General features: G+C 44.3%; 1 long non-coding RNA gene across 6 annotated transcripts in view; it reads right to left on the bottom strand.

The window, feature by feature from the left end:
- Nucleotides 1-18,297, bottom strand: part of LOC138736315 (uncharacterized) — a 151,156-nt gene extending 132,859 nt beyond the window's left edge. For all 6 annotated transcript variants that reach the window (XR_011340221.1, XR_011340223.1, XR_011340225.1 and 3 more), the window contains exon 1: nucleotides 18,120-18,297. This is a non-coding gene — a long non-coding RNA (uncharacterized lncRNA). The remainder of the gene's footprint in view (nucleotides 1-18,119) is intronic.
- Nucleotides 18,298-18,511: the final 214 nt, after the last annotated feature.

Genomic DNA, 18,511 nt, shown 5'->3' with positions numbered 1-18,511 from the left:
GCTTGCAGGCACCTCAGATTGAAGAGACTGCCATCCGTGCGGTACCGGATGTAAACAGCGTCTTCATTGTTGGGGTCTTTCATGGCTTGGTTCAGCATCATGCTGAAGAAGATTGAAAAGAGGGTTGGTGCGAGAACACAGCCTTGCTTCACGCCATTGTTAATGGAGAAGGGTTCAGAGAGCTCATTGCTGTATCTGACCCGACCTTGTTGGTTTTCGTGCAGTTGGATAACCACGCTGAGGAACTTTGGGGGACATCCGATGCGCTCTAGTATTTGCCAAAGCCCTTTCCTGCTCACGGTGTCGAAGGCTTTGGTGAGGTCAACAAAGGTGATGTAGAGTCCTTTGTTTTGTTCTCTGCATTTTTGTTTGAAGTTGAGTATCATTATCATTTACAATATGCTTTGTTTTGCTCATCGATATGAAGTGCAAAGCTATGAAATGTTTATTTGCTTTTATCAACGGAAAATTAAAGTTATTTACAGCTGCAATTACAAAATTTGATTTATTTGGATGAATAAGATACAATTCTGAATATCGAGGCTTACTTCTCTCAGAGGGTCATGTGTTTTGAGATTGAGAAATATTAGAAGCTGGAAAGTATCACCTACACTGGGGAGGTGAAAATCATGTTATTGAGGGGGATGACCAATTTTGTGGGTGTTTCTGAGTGAAACATTTATTTTGTTGGTTTACAGCTTGCTTATTTTTGCGGCTCAAAAGCTATTTACCCACATTGGACTGAATTTTTACAGGCCATTTTTATCCACAGAAAACTTTGAATAATGCTGGAGGCTCAAACTAAACATTATGTAATGATCCATCTCTCCTGTGGTTGTGGGCTGACTGCTACATCCCACCCGACCATCCAGCCTCAAGGACACTGATCCAAACTGACAGGTGATTTCAGCAGTTTCCCCATCAAAGTTAAAAGATCAGAAATCCTGTAAAAATAGAAGTGATTCCATGTTCCATGGATGAGAAATTATTAAACACGTTCTCCTAATATTTGCTCTATTTGCCCTGCCGATTTGCAATGACAAAGCCCAGCAATGCTGCATTCTCCACTGGATCAAGAACATTTTAATTAAGTATGTTCTCCTGAGAGCACTTCAGAAACTACTCCCTCACTTTGCTTCTGGATTGTTATACCATGTATGAGAAGCAAGTAGAAACGATGGATTACAATATCTGCTCCTATTTTTGGTTTTTATGTTTCTACGTTATCAGTCACTGGTTGCATTCCCAACTAGGTTCCCAGACCTTGACCTCTGTTGGACATTTTAATACATTTCCTGACCCACAGCTCCATCCACTCATCTAATGATTTCCCCAGCCCTTGCTCCAGAACTTGGCCCCTTGCTCATCCAAAGGCCCTGACCCGTGTCTATGGCCATATATTGTAATCACAACTCTGTGCACACCTAACCAATACCCTGAATCCTGTCTATAGCCATGCATCTAAACCATGTTCTGTAGCTGCACATTGATCACTGCTGTCGTCCCTAGTATCTGGCCACAAACCTCACACAGCACTCAATTCTTGGCTCCGGCTGTACAAATAACCACGTTCCTGAACCCTGCCTCCAGATGCCTACTCATCAGGAACCATGATGTAGTTCAGCTAAAAAAAGGTAAAGAGCGAAGATAAATAAAAATGTTAAATGAAGGTGAAAGGAAATTCAAAAGCATGCTGTCAGCATATGAATAGAAAAAGAGTCAGAAGGTCAGCAGAGGACAGGACTGAAGTATGTTTTTGTGGCATCGGTTCTCACCAAGAAAGAAATTGCTGCAAACAAAAATATAACTGAGATTTTGCATGAGCCAATCATTTAAACAGATCCAGTACTGGTAAAGACAAATGGATAAATCACCTGGTCCACATTGGGATGCATCTTCAAAGTTCAAATTTATTGTCAGAGAACAAATACGACATCACATACAACCATGAAATCCTTTTCCCCAGGTTGTTGAGTCGGTAAGAGAGGAAATTTCAGAGGTCCTAGCTATAATTTTTTAACATCTATGGATTCAAGAATGGTGACTGTGGACTATAAACTGTGTATGTTATATTCTTGTTTAAAAACTGTCCACAGACCAGTCAGTGATGAGAAAAGTTCTAGAAATAATGATCATGGACTGATTAGAGAAAGCCATCAGGAAGTTGTGAGAAGGAGGGGGAGGGTAGGGGGGAAATTGGACTCGACAGTGAAGATTGTACATAATTGGAGAATGTAGTGTGCTTTTTTTATTTATGGATTGTTGACATTGTTTGCGTTTGAAAAATTATAAATAAAATATATTAAAAAGCCATCAGGAAGTTGTTGAAGGCTAATAGTGTTGAAAGAGTTGTTTCTTGATGAAGTCACAGAGAAAGTTGATGAGGGAGATGTCAATCCCAATCAATTGATGTTGTATAAAATGGATTGGAGAACATGAGGGGAAATTTCTTCACGCAAAGGGTGGTTGGGATGTGGAATAAGCTTCCAGCGGAGGTGGTTGAAGCAGGAACGTTATTTACATTTAAGGAAAGACTGGATAATTACATGGAGGTGAGAGGATTAGAGGGGTATGGACCAGGTGCTGGTCAGTGGGACTAGGAGGGTGGGGATTTGTTCCGGCATGCACTAGTAGGGCCAAACTGGCCTGTTCTGTGGTGTATATGCCAAATTGGGGCTGGATCTGCGGGGGTAGAAAGTTAACTGTGTAACATGACACAGAGAAGTCATGGATAGTTCCTCAAATTACAGAGAAAGACAGAAGTTCAGGAAAGCAGATCAACACCATCTTCTCGAGGGCAATTAGGGACGGGCAACTAAAAATTGGCTCGAGCCCTCATCCCTTGAATGAATAAAAAATATAAAGTGAATTTTCTTTTGGGTTGGATGCTCAAGCAACTTAGACTTGGATGAACAATGGCACAAAATCAATATATTATGAACTGTAAGAAGTTTAGTAATAGACTTCAAGGAAATATAGACAGGTAGGAAAAATGGGCGAATAAGTGGGAGATGAAATTTGACACTGAAGTTTTATATGTTGGAGGGAAGAATGAATAGAGTCAATATAAACTAGAGGGTATAACTCTCTAAAGAGAGATATGGAGATACAGTATACATACATTGTTCCTTGCAAATACTTGAACAGGTTGAGAAAATGGGTTCCCAGCCTTTCTAAATAGAGATGTAGAGTACAAGAATCACAATGAAGTTTTATAAAACACTACTCAGCTACAACTGCAGCATTGTATCTGGTTCTGGCTGCCATGTTTAAACAAAGATGTAACTTCTTTAGAGAATGTATAACAAATATTTACTGAAGTAATTTCAGGGATGACAGGCTAGTAGGCCGACTGGAGAAGCTGAGGCTGAAATTGGAACATAGGATATTGTGACAGAGTATTTTGAGGTGGTTTGGGAGGAATTGTTAGAGCAGGTTGCACACACACATTTTAAAACACAGAATATTTGCAGGACTTTTGCAGAATGCTTTTTGCAGAAGGCAACAAAGTATGGACAGCAGCTTGCCTGGGAGCATGTGATCTTTGCAGGCAGAAGAAAACTGTTTTGCTCTCAGAAGGGGAGGGTGTAAAACTGAGAGAGAGAGAGAGGAGACAGAAATCATTTCCAGAAGGACAAAGCTGACAAACTTTGGAAGGCTGCCTGGTTGAAGGTGAAGGCTGGCGGTGTGAAAGGTGGCCTGAAAGAAAGAGGATCGTCTGGAGAACCTTGAAGGGGGAAAGTTGCGTCAGCAAGACTGATTGAGAAGGAATCAGTTGTGGATATCCTGGAAAAGGAATCTCTCTCTGAAAACCAGCAAGAACCCTCTTGAGCGGTAACCCTTTTGCCTGTTAAGCACCAAAGACTGGTGAACTTTGTGAATCCTAACTTCTGTGCACAGTACAAGAATTGCCTGCAACCAGTGAGATTAGACTGTGATCCAAAGAACTTTTCTAATCTTAAATATACATTACACACACCTGCACTTAGTATTGGGGGGGGTGAGGGGGGGTGTTAAGTAGGTTAAGTAATAAGTTAAAGTTTAATTCTGTTTTATTGTTCAATTATAATTAAAAACTACTTTTGTTTAAGTGACCCTGTGTTGTGGTGTATATCCATTGCTGCTGGATTTTGGGGTCCTCTGGACTCCGTAACGATATCACTATGTAGGTATTTAAAATTATGAAGGGTATTAGGGGAAACAGTTAAGAACCAGGGAACATAGGATGAAAGTGATTTGCAAAAGAAACAAAAATAATATGAGGGAAAACTTCTTTACATTTCAAGTGGAAAGTCCAAGAAGCAGTTATCATGCACATAACTAGCAGCTTTTGGACAAATCTCTCTTTGCTACTATCATGGGAATATACTCTGAAATACAGATCCATTATAGAGTTAAAAGTAAAATGGGTAAGTATCTGAAAGGGATCCTTGTGCAACTCTCAGGAAAGGATGGGAAATGAGATGAGCTGGACTACTTCTACATTGAGACAGTTATTCTGTAAATTGGAGAAAAACAGCTGATAGAAGAGATAGTCCTGATAGCATGAGGTACCTCTGCACCATACAAATCCAAGAGTTGGACTCCTCTTGCATTGGAAGTCAGCGCCACATTGCCTCTTTGAAACCTTGTTTTGAGATCCTTACAAGGGATTTCTGCTGAAAGAAGCCATAAATAACACCTTTCTACCATTTTCTATATTGCAAAAGTCAAGAAAATCTCCATCAACAAAGTGGGGAACTCTTGATTTCTGCTAAATGAGTTCAGTAAAACACTCATATCATTATGACTTCTGTCTGTCCTTTTTCCTTCATAAAATCAAATCGAGTCAATTTTATTGTCATCTGATTGCACAAGTAAAACCCAATGAAACATTATTCTCCGGTCCTCGGTGCAAAACAGGCAGAAACACAACCAGACATAACGCACATAATAAACAATACATATGCAGGTGAAGTATTCATACATACATACAAATAAATAAATAAATAGATTTTGTTTTGTACATATGAGAGTCCCAGATGGTTGGTATGACAAGTTCCTTTGATTGTTCAGCATTGTCACTGCCCATGGGAGGAAGCTGTTCCTCAGCCTGGTGGATCTGGCTCTGATACTCCTGTATCTCTTCCCTGATAGGAGCAGCTGAAAAATTTTGTGTACGGGGTGGAAGGACTCCTAAATGATTCTGCGTGCCTTCTTCAGACAACAACCCCGGTAGATCACGTTAGTGAAGTGGGGGTGGGGGGGGGGGATGACAAGGAGACTGCTTCCTTAATGCACAATTCATCAGACACCTCTGCAGGCTCCTCTCTTCCCCAGGAGGAATCTATTAACCCCCCCCCCCCCAAACTCCTTGTGCTTTGAGGGCTACTCCTTAAGATCAAGAGCTGCAAGAAAGATGCAGCAAATGGTATAAATTTGATCCATTGCTTGCGCAGGTGGCAGGGCTGCAGTGAGAGGGAAGGGTAAGATTATGGAGGATTTTGAAAATAGCTGGGTTGCTTCACAAGAGGCCAACATGTGGACAAGATTAAACATATCTCAAGAGAGGAGTGAGGATTGAATGATGATATCCAGAAGAGTTTTCAAAGCAGAACAGAGGTCTGGGACAATGGGATACTTTAGCTACAGACTGGGAACGTGCATTTACACTTGAATCCACGTGAGTCTGCTCTATGGGCATGGAGTTTTATTGGAGGGACAGAATGAAATCTCCGAGTGCTGTTTAACTTTAGCATTATGTATTCTATTCCTTACACACCCCCTAGGCAACGGATCTAATAAATTCTAACATCAGCAGCTGCCAAAGAAATGGGGTCAATTATTTCTTCTTTGAGAAAGAATAGCAGTGGATTTCAGTCTCCATAGCATGGTTTTTGCATATGGATTTGGCCAGAATAAAGGCACTATTGATATTAGTCCGGGAATTAGTGATTTTGATTTTATTACTGGGATTACTGCGCTGTAGTTTGCATCCTTGGCCGACAAAGCATCGATAGGAGTTTGGAGAAAACCCAGAGTTGCAGGCTGGATAAAAACATGTCGCACCTGCTGGGTCACTTGACCCCAATTGGGGAGGGGAGGAGAGGGGAGGGGATGGGGGCAGATTCAGTCTCATCGCACAGCTCCTCAATGTGTGGTTCGCCTCTGGTTATTGCAGGAGAAGGGCAGTAATTAAATCTGAAATAGGAATTAAAGACGCAAGGCACAGGCTGTTCACACTGGATATTTGCATTAATGAGGCTGGAGTTTATGTCCAACAGAAGGAAGCTATTCACCAGCCAAATCCCTACCGTCCGTGTGTGCCAGTTCAGCTGTATTTAAAACAAGAAAGGAGATATGAGCTGTGCTGGGGGTGCATTACAGCTTAAAGCAAGTGAGAAGGACCTTGGGGTGTTAGTCCGAGCTGAATCCAGATCCGTACTCCAGGGATAGGCCACTGCAGAGGTACCCAAGTCCTTCCAAGAGAAATGGAGCACCCCAAAATATTGACGGTTTGGGAAATACTGAGTAATGCACATCAGTGTGAAATATCCAAATTGCCTCAATTTGAAAGAAAGACTTTGATTTATATAGCAGTATTTACATCATCCCAAGACGTAAGGAGCTGGCAGAAATGGAGCAACCAATGTGCAAACAGAAAGCCCCTGTAAATAACAATGTGGCAATGACCAGTACAGTAATGTTAAGTGGGGAATAAATATTCATGAGAACTCCCTAGAAAATTCCTGTACTCTTCCTCCAAATAGTACTATACTGTGGATCTTTTATTTTTTCCCAATGAAACTGGTGCCAGTAAAATTCTTTACCTCTGGCTGTGCTGCACTTCCCTTACAGCACGTATTAGCCTGAATACGCCTGGGACTGTCTGATCTTGGAACCTAAGCAGGCACTTGGAGGGGAGACTGCCTAGGAAGACCTGGGTCTTGTAGGTTTCTGTGAGGGTTACTGAACGTAATGCTACATTTAGAATGTAACATACATGAAATTAAAGAATCTAAATGTAGTATTACTTGACAATAATGGAACCTTTACTTTTAATACAATACTGGAACATTAATCTAGATCAGCCTTCTCAACGGAGGCCCCGGCACATTTAAGTAGAAGTCACGTAAAATTGATATTTTTATGTTTTTTATTTAGTGGGTAGGAGAGATGTATGGAAGAAACCAAAACTTGACTGCTTCATAGGGAAGGGGGCTCATAAACGATGAGCAGAGCCCTAGGCAAATAAAGGTTGAGAATAGCTGGCTAAGATCTATACACTGATGTGAATCATTGGGAGATAAATAATGAGCATCTGGAACAACTGAACCAGATGTTACAGCTTCTGCCCAATAGTCACCCATCTGATAATGAATCTCAGCCCTGAAAGGTTGCCTGTTTCTCTTTTCACAGATACTGCATGACTTGCCAAGTATTTCCAGCAGTTTTTGTTTTTAGATTTCCAGTGTCTGTTGTTTTTCATATTTTCATAATGACCCATCGCCAGGATATACTCTTTTCAAATTGTCACCACATTTTGGGCTCTGTTGTTCTGATACAGGTGCTCCCCTACTTATGATTTTTCAAAGTTTACCAAGTTTCAACTATTTATTTTCAGTGATTCTTTTGGCTGGTTGCTTGAATTCTGGATAACAGGGGTTTTACTGTATTTTCCATAACTCAATTAGGGATTATATGTCAGAGTATAATTTGAAAACTTCAGCATGATGCTGAACCAAGCCATGAAAGACCCCAACAATGAAGACGCTGTTTACATCCGGTACCGCACGGATGGCAGTCTCTTCAATCTGAGGCGCCTGCAAGCTCACACCAAGACAAAAGAGAAACTTGTCCGTGAACTACTCTTTGCAGATGATGCCGCTTTAGTTGCCCATTCAGAGCCAGCTCTTCAGCGCTTGACGTCCTGCTTTGCGGAAACTGCCAAAATGTTTGGCCTGGAAGTCAGCCTGAAGAAAACTGAGGTCCTCCATCAGCCAGCTCCCCACCATGACTACCAGCCCCCCCACATCTCCATCGGGCACACAAAACTCAAAACGGTCAACCAGTTTACCTATCTCGGCTGCACCATTTCATCAGATGCAAGGATCGACAATGAGATAGACAACAGACTCGCCAAGGCAAATAGCGCCTTTGGAAGACTACACAAAAGAGTCTGGAAAAACAACCAACTGAAAAACCTCACAAAGATAAGCGTATACAGAGCCGTTGTCATACCCACACTCCTGTTCGGCTCCGAATCATGGGTCCTCTACCGGCACCACCTACGGCTCCTAGAACGCTTCCACCAGCGTTGTCTCCGCTCCATCCTCAACATCCATTGGAGCGCTTACACCCCTAACGTCGAAGTACTCGAGATGGCAGAGGTCGACAGCATCGAGTCCACGCTGCTGAAGATCCAGCTGCGCTGGATGGGTCACGTCTCCAGAATGGAGGACCATCGCCTTCCCAAGATCGTATTATATGGCGAGCTCTCCACTGGCCACCGTGACAGAGGTGCACCAAAGAAAAGGTACAAGGACTGCCTAAAGAAATCTCTTGGTGCCTGCCACATTGACCACCGCCAGTGGGCTGATAACGCCTCAAACCGTGCATCTTGGCGCCTCACAGTTTGGCGGGCAGCAACCTCCTTTGAAGAAGACCGCAGAGCCCACCTCACTGACAAAAGGCAAAGGAGGAAAAACCCAACACCCAACCCCAACCAACCAATTTTCCCTTGCAACCGCTGCAATCGTGTCTGCCTGTCCCGCATCGGACTTGTGAGCCACAAACGAGCCTGCAGCTGACGTGGACTTTTTACCCCCTCCATAAATCTTCGTCCGCGAAGCCAAGCCAAAGAAAAGAAAAGATAATTTGAAAACTAGTGCATGAACTGAGGTGATTCAACTTTACAAGTTGTTTAAAGAGTTAAATTCTCTGCCAAAATATAAGAAATAAACCCGTTTGGCATAGTGGTTAGCTGAATGCCTTTACAGCACCAGTGATCAGGACTTGGATTTGAGTCCTGTGCTGCCTGTAAGGAGTTTGTACGTTCTCGTCGTGTCTGCATGGTTTTTCTCCGGGGTCTCCGATTTCCTCCCATCATTCAAAAGCATACTGGGGGTTCAGGTAAATTGGGTGGCATGGACTCGTGGGCCAAAATGGCCTGTAACCGTGCTATATGTCCAAATTAAAAAACCTTTAACTTATTAAATAAATTTAACTTATTAAATTTCAAATGCCTATATTCTATGGTATGATCTTAAGATATTGTTTTTCCATTGGTTTGTTTTGATTCTCTTGCATTCAACTGACCCTGCCCACCTCCTGAAATCACTGCCCACTGCAATGCTCTACATTTACCTGACTTGAAAATAGAGGATCCAATCATCTTGCCAATTGCACCTTGGAGATGGATGGCAAGATGTAATGATACATCATCCAGCTACCACTGAGACCTCCCTTCCAGGACCATCTAGGAGACAAAGCCAGGGTTGACGCTTTGTTACCTGTCAATCCTGTCAGCTGTTTTAAAATAGAGTTTTAAAATTACTCTGATATCATTGGACAATGAAGAATTTGCCTCCTGAACACCTTTGGGTGCTTTTTGTGGATTTTGGGCTGTTGATGATGAAAATCACCTTAAGATTTTCCTATCACATACCATTTTTTAGATATAACCTATTTTTGTGTTTTCCTGCCATATTTTAAATCTGTTTTCAAGCAGACAAAACATGAAGTGCAACATGTCATTGGAAAATTCATTTTCTGCATTGGCACTTGGACTTCTTCCCTGCTGATCTTGGTGTAGTTAGTGACGAACATGGTGAAAGATTTCACCAGGACATTGTGACCAAGGAAAAGTGGTTTCAGGGCAACTGGAATCCATCAGTGCTGGCTGACTATTGTTTGACGCTGACATGAGAGGCATCAGATGCTGAGTACAAATGAATATCAGCAGCAAAACATTTTTTAGATCAGTTGAATTAATGCAAGGTGTCAGCATCGTGATGCGAATAAACATGCTAAATTCAATAAAAGTAAATTTAATAAAAGTTAATTTTCTCCAACTTCCTAAGTGATGCAGCAAATCTGAAATGATATTTGAGTTCAGTTTGAAGTTGTCTATCATAATTCACAATTTCTTTTAAGAAGCAAACCTTTTGAAAAAAAATCTCCAGTGTATTCAGAGATATTTGAAAACTATTACACATGATTGATCTAAAAAATCAGTTTATCAATAAAATTATGAAAGTTAAAATAAAACATCATCATGCCTCATTCACCAAGGTGAATCACACACCCCCCCCCCCCCCTCCACCCCCCCCAACCCCCAGCACTTAAATGAATGGGGACTTTAGGATTAGACTCTCTGGTGTATGATTGGAGAAGTGAATTCCACAATGACAGAATTGAATGGCAGATATTTTCAGAACCCTAGAATATTACAGAACAGAAAACAATCCCTTTGCCCCCTTGGTCTGTGCAGAACTATTATTCTGTCGAGTCCAGTGGTTCTTAACCTTCTTTTTCCATTCACATACTACTTTAAGTAATCCCTTACTGACCACAGAGCTGTAGTCATAGCTCTCCTTTCACTCCCACTCATGTATATGTCCACATTTCTTGGCAGCTTGTTCCACACTCCCACTACTCTCTCTGTATGAAGAAGTTCCCCTAATATTCCCCCTAAACCAGTGGTTCTCAATCTTTCTTTTCCCACTCACATACCACCTTACTTATCTCTTACTAACCACAGAGCACTATGCCATAGGTGCTCTTTGGTTAGGAAGTGATTACTTAAGGTGATATGTGAGTGGTGAAAAAAAATTGAGAATAACTACCCTAAACTTTTCCCCTTTTACCCTTAACCCATGTCCTATGGTCTCACTTAATCTCAGTGGAAAAAGCCAAGTGGCATTTACTCTATCTACACCCCTCATAATTTTGTATACCTCCATCAAATCTCCCCTCATTCTTTTACGCTCTAGGGAATAAATTTTATCTTTTAACTCAGTTGTTGAAACCTGGGCAACATCCCAGTAAATCTTCTCTGTACTCTTTCAATCTTATTGATATCTTTTCTGTAGCTAGGTGACCAAAATTGCACACAATACTCCAAATTTGGCCTCAGTTTGACTCTCAGTAAGTCCCACTCTGTTGAATTTCAGGGGTTGTGTGTGTGTGGCAGTGATGGACTGGCGCGGTTCAGAGCTCTCAGCTACAATTTGGCCCAGGGTTTCTGTGCAGGAGTTATTGTGTAGGATCTACCCTTGATTAAAGTTTCCAAAGGCAGGTATTATTGCAATCAAGTTGAAATCATTTGTGAGAGTGAATTAGTAACACAGATGGGAATTAGGAACAGTGACCCTAATAATATTCTGCATTCAGAAATGGTCTATGTCAAAACAAAATTACTTCTAAGTGTGGTAGATGGTCTAATGAACACAAACAACATTAAAAGAGCATCGCAGGGACAGCAGTCCATCACTACAAAAATTAATTTGCTTAAGCAAAGCAAGCATATTAATTAAATTAGCATAACAATGAAAAGGAATGTCAAAGAAATAAAGGAAACTCAAATTATGGGCAACAACATAACTGTCAGAACCTTTAATTGGAAAAAGTTCTGTTTGGTAGACAGCTGCTCAATCCAGGGAAATATAGGCATCAACCTCACAAATTAAAATCCTAAAACAATATATCCTTCACTTTCATAATTTATAAGATTGGTTGCAAGATATAATCGGTAACAATGTTCTCAGGAAAGCTCCCATTTAATGCAACACCTTCATTCAGTCCGTAGCAAATCATAACACAGTGCGATGCAAACGTGTTTTGCAATGTAATGATAATGAGTTTATTATCGTAACATTGTACAATGTACAGAAGTTCTGAAATTCTTTCTTGCTGCAGCCAAACAAGTACTTTGTAAAAAAAAGGCTACATATATAAATAAGATACATAAATTGAATTAAAAAGAGACAATAAATACAAGATAGCGAGATAATAAATATTCAGTTTTCCTCATGCAGTGGTTCTCATCCTTTTCTTTTCTCACACACAAACCACTTTAAGTCATCTTTTATTCTTTTCCATTTAAAATATTTTTGAGTTTAACATATAAGCTGACATACAGAATTTTATAAAAGAAAGCACTTGTGGCAGAACGCCATTAGGCAGGCGAACCGGCCCTGTTTGTCACGCACACGGCGGGGCAGCCGGCCAAAATGGTGCCATCGGGGGTTTCCTCCCGACCTCGGCACCGGGCTCAGAAGCCCATGCTTGGAGACCCACGTGATGCCCCGATGATGCGGTTCTCAGCCAGGTCCGGGCTGGGAGTATAAGACCAGGCAGGAGGCAGCCTGCAATAAATCAGTTTTTTGCTCACTGAACTCAACCCATCTGGTTGTGCAATCCTTCAGTTAGTGTAGCCGCCACTACAATTGGTGACCCTGACAGGTTCAAACGCCTTTGAACCCAACATAAATGACCCTTCAGTCAACGCTATAGCCATCAAGCTTTCTGACTTCTGGATTCAGGAGCCAGAGACCTGGTTCAGCAATGCAAAGGCTCAGTTTCACCTTCGCCAGATTTCATCAGATTCGACCAAGTTTTACCATGTGGTCACCGCCCTGGACCAGGCCACCGCCAAACGAGTGCTGCACCTCATTCAGCACCCACCCGCGGAAGATAAGTACGGGACCATCAAGTGGGTGTTCACCAGCTCCCTCAGCCTCTCCAGGCACCAGCGTGCCACTCGGATGCTGCACCACGATGCCTTGGGGGACAGAACTCCAATCGAGTTGATGGACAAGATGCTCGCGCTCATGGGCGATCACACCAACTGCCCACTCTTCGAGCGCATCTTCCTCGACCATCTACCTGAAGTCATCTGGCTATTATTGTCCCAGGAGAGCTTCGTCGACCCTAGGAAGGTCGCTCAAAAGGCTCAGGAGCTATGGCTTGAACGATTCCCGGAGGGCTCAGCAGTCCAGCAGGTTACGAGTCACAGGCATGACCACGCCAAGCATTCCTCTAGTGCTGCGGTGGAACACCTGGACCCTGCAGGGGCCTCAAGGAGCATAGCTAGAAGCAAGTCATCCATTTCAGGCCTCTGCTTCTTCCACCAGCACTGGGGAGCCAAGGCAGGGAAACGAGCAGGCCAGCTGCTGTTAATAATGGCTGTGGTGGCTGGCCAAGAACACAGCCTTCTCTACCTGCAGGATTCAGTCAATGGCTGACACTTCCTCGTCGACACCGGCGCCCAGATCAGTGTCATCCCGGCCACAGCCATCGAGTCCCAGAACCGGCCTTGAGGACCTCCCTTCCATGCAGCCAATTCGACAGAGATCTGAACGTTTGGAGACAAGACTGTCCACTTCCAGATTGGCCAGTGGAAGTTCTCGTGGAGATACACCATTTCGTCCCTTCCAACCATCATCCTGGGTGTCAACTTCCTCCTTGCCCACGGACTCCTGGTCGACATTCGAGATAGGTGACTAGTAGATGCCTGTACCTTCCAATTTGTTCGCCTCAACGCCTCCCACACAGAGCAGCTGCAGATGGCCACGGTCAGCATACCCAAGGACAGGTATCCGCGTATCCTGGATGAGTTCCAATCCCTCCTCAACCCGCAGTTCTCTGCCGCCTCACCACGCCATGGGGTGTTTCATTACATCCCCACCCAAGCCCGCCGGTCCACACCAAGGCTGCCGGCTCCCGCTGGATAAGCTCCAGATAGCGAAGGAAGAGTTCTCGCATCTGCAGGAGCTGGGGATCATTTGACGCTCCGACAGTCCTTGGGCCTCATCACTCCACCTGGTTCCGAAAGTCTCCAGTGGCTGGCGCCCCTGCGGAGATTATTGACGGCTTAATGACTCGATGGTACCTGACCATTACCCGATCCCTCACATCCAGGACTTTACTGCCAACCTGCATGGCGCGAGGGTTTTCTCCGAGGTCAGCCTGGTGCACGGGTATCACCAAATCCCGGTGCACCCTGAGAACATACACAAAACAGCCATCATCACCCCCTTCGTCTTGTTCGAGTTCCTACGCATGCCGTTTGGGCACAAGAATGTCACCTCAACCTTCCAGGACTCACATCCAGGACTTTATGGCCAACCTGCATGGCGCGAGGGTTTTCTCCGAGGTCAGCCTGGTGCATGGGTATCACGAAATCCCGGTGCACCCTGAGAACATACACAAAACAGCCATCATCACCCCCTTCGGCTTGTTCGAGTTCCTACACATGCCGTTTGGGCACAAGAATGTCACCTCGACCTTCCAGCGCCTTATGGACAGTGGGCAAGGATTTGAATTTCATATTCATTTACCTGGACAACATCCTTGTCACCAGCAGAGACCGGGCACAACACAAGTTTCACCTGCACACCCTCTACTCCCGACTGGCCAACTTCGGCCTAACGATCAATCCGGCCAAGTGCCAATTCCGGAAAGAGTCCATGCAGTTCCTGGGCCATACCATCACAGCCGAAGGAGCCACACCTGCCACTATGAAGTTCACTGCAATCAGGGAGTTCCTACACCCGGACAACCTCAAGGGGCTACAGGAGTTTGCGGGTACGGTCAATTTCTATAACCACTTCATTCCAGGTGCTGCACGTGTCATGCAGCCGCTCTTTGCCCTCATCACGGCCAAAGATAAGGCACTTGTTTTGACTTCATAGGCCAGCAGGGCATTCGAAGCCACGAAAGATGCCCTCGCGAAGGCTACCTTGCTCATCCACCCACGCACTGACCTGCATATGGCACTCTCCATTGATGCCTCTGCCACAGCTGTCGGCGGCGTCCTGGAGCAGCAGGTGAATGCACAGTGGAAACCACTGGCATTCTTTAGCTGACTTCTTTGCCCGCCAGAGCGCTTTCGATCGTGAGTTGCTGGGCATGTACCTGGCGGTGCGTCAATTCCACCATTTCTTAGAGGGGAGGCCTTTCACCATTTTTACTGACCACAAACCCCTCACTCAGGCGCTCGCTATGGCAAAAGATCTCTGGTTGGCCCACCAACAGTGTCACCTCTCCTTTGTGTCAGAGTTCACCACCGACATTCAGCACAAGGCGGGGAAAGACAACGTGGTTGCCGACGCACTCTCATGACCGGCCATTTGCGCGCTGACACCGGTCCTCGACTTCAACCAGCTTGCCCAGGACCAGAAGTCCGATGAGGAGACGCAGGCCTTCAGGACTGCCATCACGGGCCTGCGGTTCCAGAACCTCTCAACTCCTCACGGTGAGGGCACCATCCTGTGCGATGTCTTCATGGGCACCCCGCGACCAGTGGTTCCCCAGCAGTGGCGCTGCCAAGTCTTCCACCATATCCATGACCTTTCCTACCCTTCCATCAGGTCCACGGTCCATATGGTGGCAGAACGTTTTGTCTGGCACAGGCTTCGGAAGCAGATTGCGGACTGGGCCAGAATCTACACCCATTGCCAGCTTTCCAAGGTACACAGGCACACCAGAGCGCCCATACAAGATTTTGAACATGCCTGGGAACGGTTCAGCCACATACATGTGGACATCGTCAGACCCCTACCCGTTTCCTGTGGTAACCCTTACCTTTTCACAGTGGTAGGCCGTGCCACTCGTTGGCCCGAGGTGATTCCAATGCCAAATGCCTCCACAGACTCCTGCTCCCGAGCGCTTTTGAACAGTTGAGTTGCCCAGTTCGACATCTTGAACCACCTCACCAGTGATCGGGGCATCCAGTTCACCTCTGCGCTCTGGGCAAGCTCACCAAAAGGCTGGGGATCGAGCTACATCACACCACGGCCTATCATCCACAGGCCAATGGGCTAATCGAGCGATTGCACCGCCACCTTAATTCGGCACTTATGGACCACCTCATCGGCCCCGACTAGGTGGACGAGCTACCTTGGGTGCTCCTGGGCATCCGCTTGACACCCAAAGAAGACCTACAGGCATCATCAGCCAAGCTGGTCTTCGGTGCATTGCTAGCCCTACCCGGTGAGTTCGTCAACGCACCTCACAATCCCCAGCAGTCACCGCACGGTCTACTTCCCCACCTCCGGGCCCAGTTGGACTCCTTCACACCCCCACCATCGCCCAGACACAGCACATGGGCCTCTTACGTTCTCAGCGAGCTGTACTCCGCAGAGTACGTTTTTATCAGGTGGGGCCCATCCACAGAACTTCTACAAAGACCATACGAAGGGCCGTACAAAGTCGTCCAGCATTCAGGATCCACTTTCTCACTGGACTTCAGTGGTAAGAGGGAATTGTTTACGGTGGACAGGTTAAAGCCAGCCCACCTCGACCCCCCGAACCAGTAGTTGTGGCCCAACCCAAGAAGCGAGGCTGCCCGGCAAAAAAGGACATTGGCACCGGTTCTGGGGGGGGGGGTGCTGTGGCGGTACACCATTAGGCAGGCGAACTGGCCCCGCTTGTCACGCATGTGGCGGGGCAGCCGGCCAAAATGGCGCCGTCGGGGGTTTCCTCCTGACCTCGGCATCGAGCTCAGAAGCCCGCACTTGGGGACCCACGTGGTGCCCTGGTGACGTCGGGGGCCCCCAGCACGGTTCTCAGCCAGGTCCAGGCTGGGAGTATAAGATCAGCCAGGCTGCAGCCTACAATAAATCAGTTTTTTTCTCACTGAACTCAACCTGTCTGGTTGTGCGATCCTTCAGTTAGCAGTGTAGCCGCCGCTACACACTTAACAAATCATTTATATATATTTAAACACACAAAAGAAAGAAAAAAATAGATGAAACTAAGTCAAGAATTTCTTAATAAATATAAGGAATAAGGAACAATAATTTGAATTGATCTATAAAACCATGTTAAACTCATTTGCTAAGTTAAGCCAAATAAAAAATGAAATAAAAAACCCTAAAAACTACATCTAGCTACTCCCTTCCTCTAATCAAGGATACCTTATATAATAAATAAAAACAAAAATGTGGATCCAATGGTGACCCCCGCAGACATAAGACAGTTAACCTCTGGAGCATACGATAATTCTTAATTCTTCTAATTCTAAGAATGGACCCCACAACATTCTATCCTTAATATTATATCTAAATTTCTCCAACTCTAAATAGGAGATTACATCATATAACCACTGTAGGGGATGAATAATTTTTTCCATTTCAGTAAGATTACTCGTCTGGCTATCAATGTGGTAAAAGCTAACACTTTTTCCTGAGATGTCGACATAGGCTTATCTGGGTCACGAGAAAAACCAGAGCAATTAACAGACAAGGTTAATTAATCTTAAGAAATTTCAAAAATTTTACATTTCTCACATAGTGAATCAATTTCTGCATAAAAATGAGATAATTTGTTAAGACATGACTATCCCTTACTACCACAGAGCACCTATGGCATCCTAGGTCCTCTGTGGTTAGTAAGGGATTACTTAAAGTGGTATGCGAATGGAGAAAAAAAGGTTGAGAACCACTGTCCTAGTGCAATATAAAAAATGATTGAAATAATGTAGGCAATTCTTTTGTGGTGTTGTAGCAGTCCATGATAAGTGTAACAAGGGACTGGGGGTTCTAGGTCAAAACCCTGAAAGCTGTTAGAAATAAACTGCTGTTAAATCTAGAGTTGCTGATCTTCAGGTTTGTGTACTTAATTAAGTTGATTTTTCTTTGCACATGAGATTTTTGGCCAACCATAGTGTGTCAGCCCTTTATGTTTAAGGTGAGAAGGAAAATGTTTCTCCTTTGTTCCTTTGTGAGTATTTCTCCTCTCACCTTAAACATACGCCTTATCTTTTTAGACTTCTCTTGGAATTGCACCCTCCTCTGGGTTTATGGAATGAGCTTCCAGAGGAAAGTGCAATTCCAATGCTAAAAAGCTTATTGGACAGATACATGGATAGGAAAAGCCATACTCAGGTAAATGGGATTAGTATAGATAGCCAGCCTTGGTCAGCATGGACAGGTTGGGCTGAATTTGTAAAGAACTCATAAACAGCAAAGAAATGACCACATAATGGACAAATGTGGACACTTTACAACCCTCTGAATTATCTGCTCTCTGTTTCCCATTTTCATGCTTAATTTCCTTTCTCACTCTGTTTCCTTAAAATATCTTGTCAACAGTCAGTATTCCTGATCCTTATTACCTGATCAATCTTAACCTACCTCCCTGAAGTCTCTTGGCTCGAAACGCCAGTTTTGATGTAGAATTTGGGCTCAAAATATCAACCATTCTCTTTCTCCCACTGCTGCTGCTTATCCCACTGAGTTCCTCTAGCAAATATGTTCGGCTCCAGATTCCAGAATTGACACCTGGGTGTCTCTTTCCACAGATGCAGCTTAACTGGCTTAGTTCATCCAGCATTTCTCTTTTTGTTTCATGACCTCATAATTGTTTCCTACTGGCATTGGTTGACAATAGAGGTGCCAATGTCCCACAATTTCAAAGCCAATTCTCCCACACCAGTCGTTGGGCCACACATTTAACACCCTAATCTTATCAATCCTGTGCCAATTTACTCTTAGCTCAGGTAGCAAACTAAAGATGATTACATTTT

This window comes from Narcine bancroftii, chromosome 6, assembly GCF_036971445.1.
Source record: "Narcine bancroftii isolate sNarBan1 chromosome 6, sNarBan1.hap1, whole genome shotgun sequence".
NCBI lineage: Eukaryota > Metazoa > Chordata > Chondrichthyes > Torpediniformes > Narcinidae > Narcine > Narcine bancroftii.
This window is presented reverse-complemented; position numbering and strand designations above follow the sequence as displayed.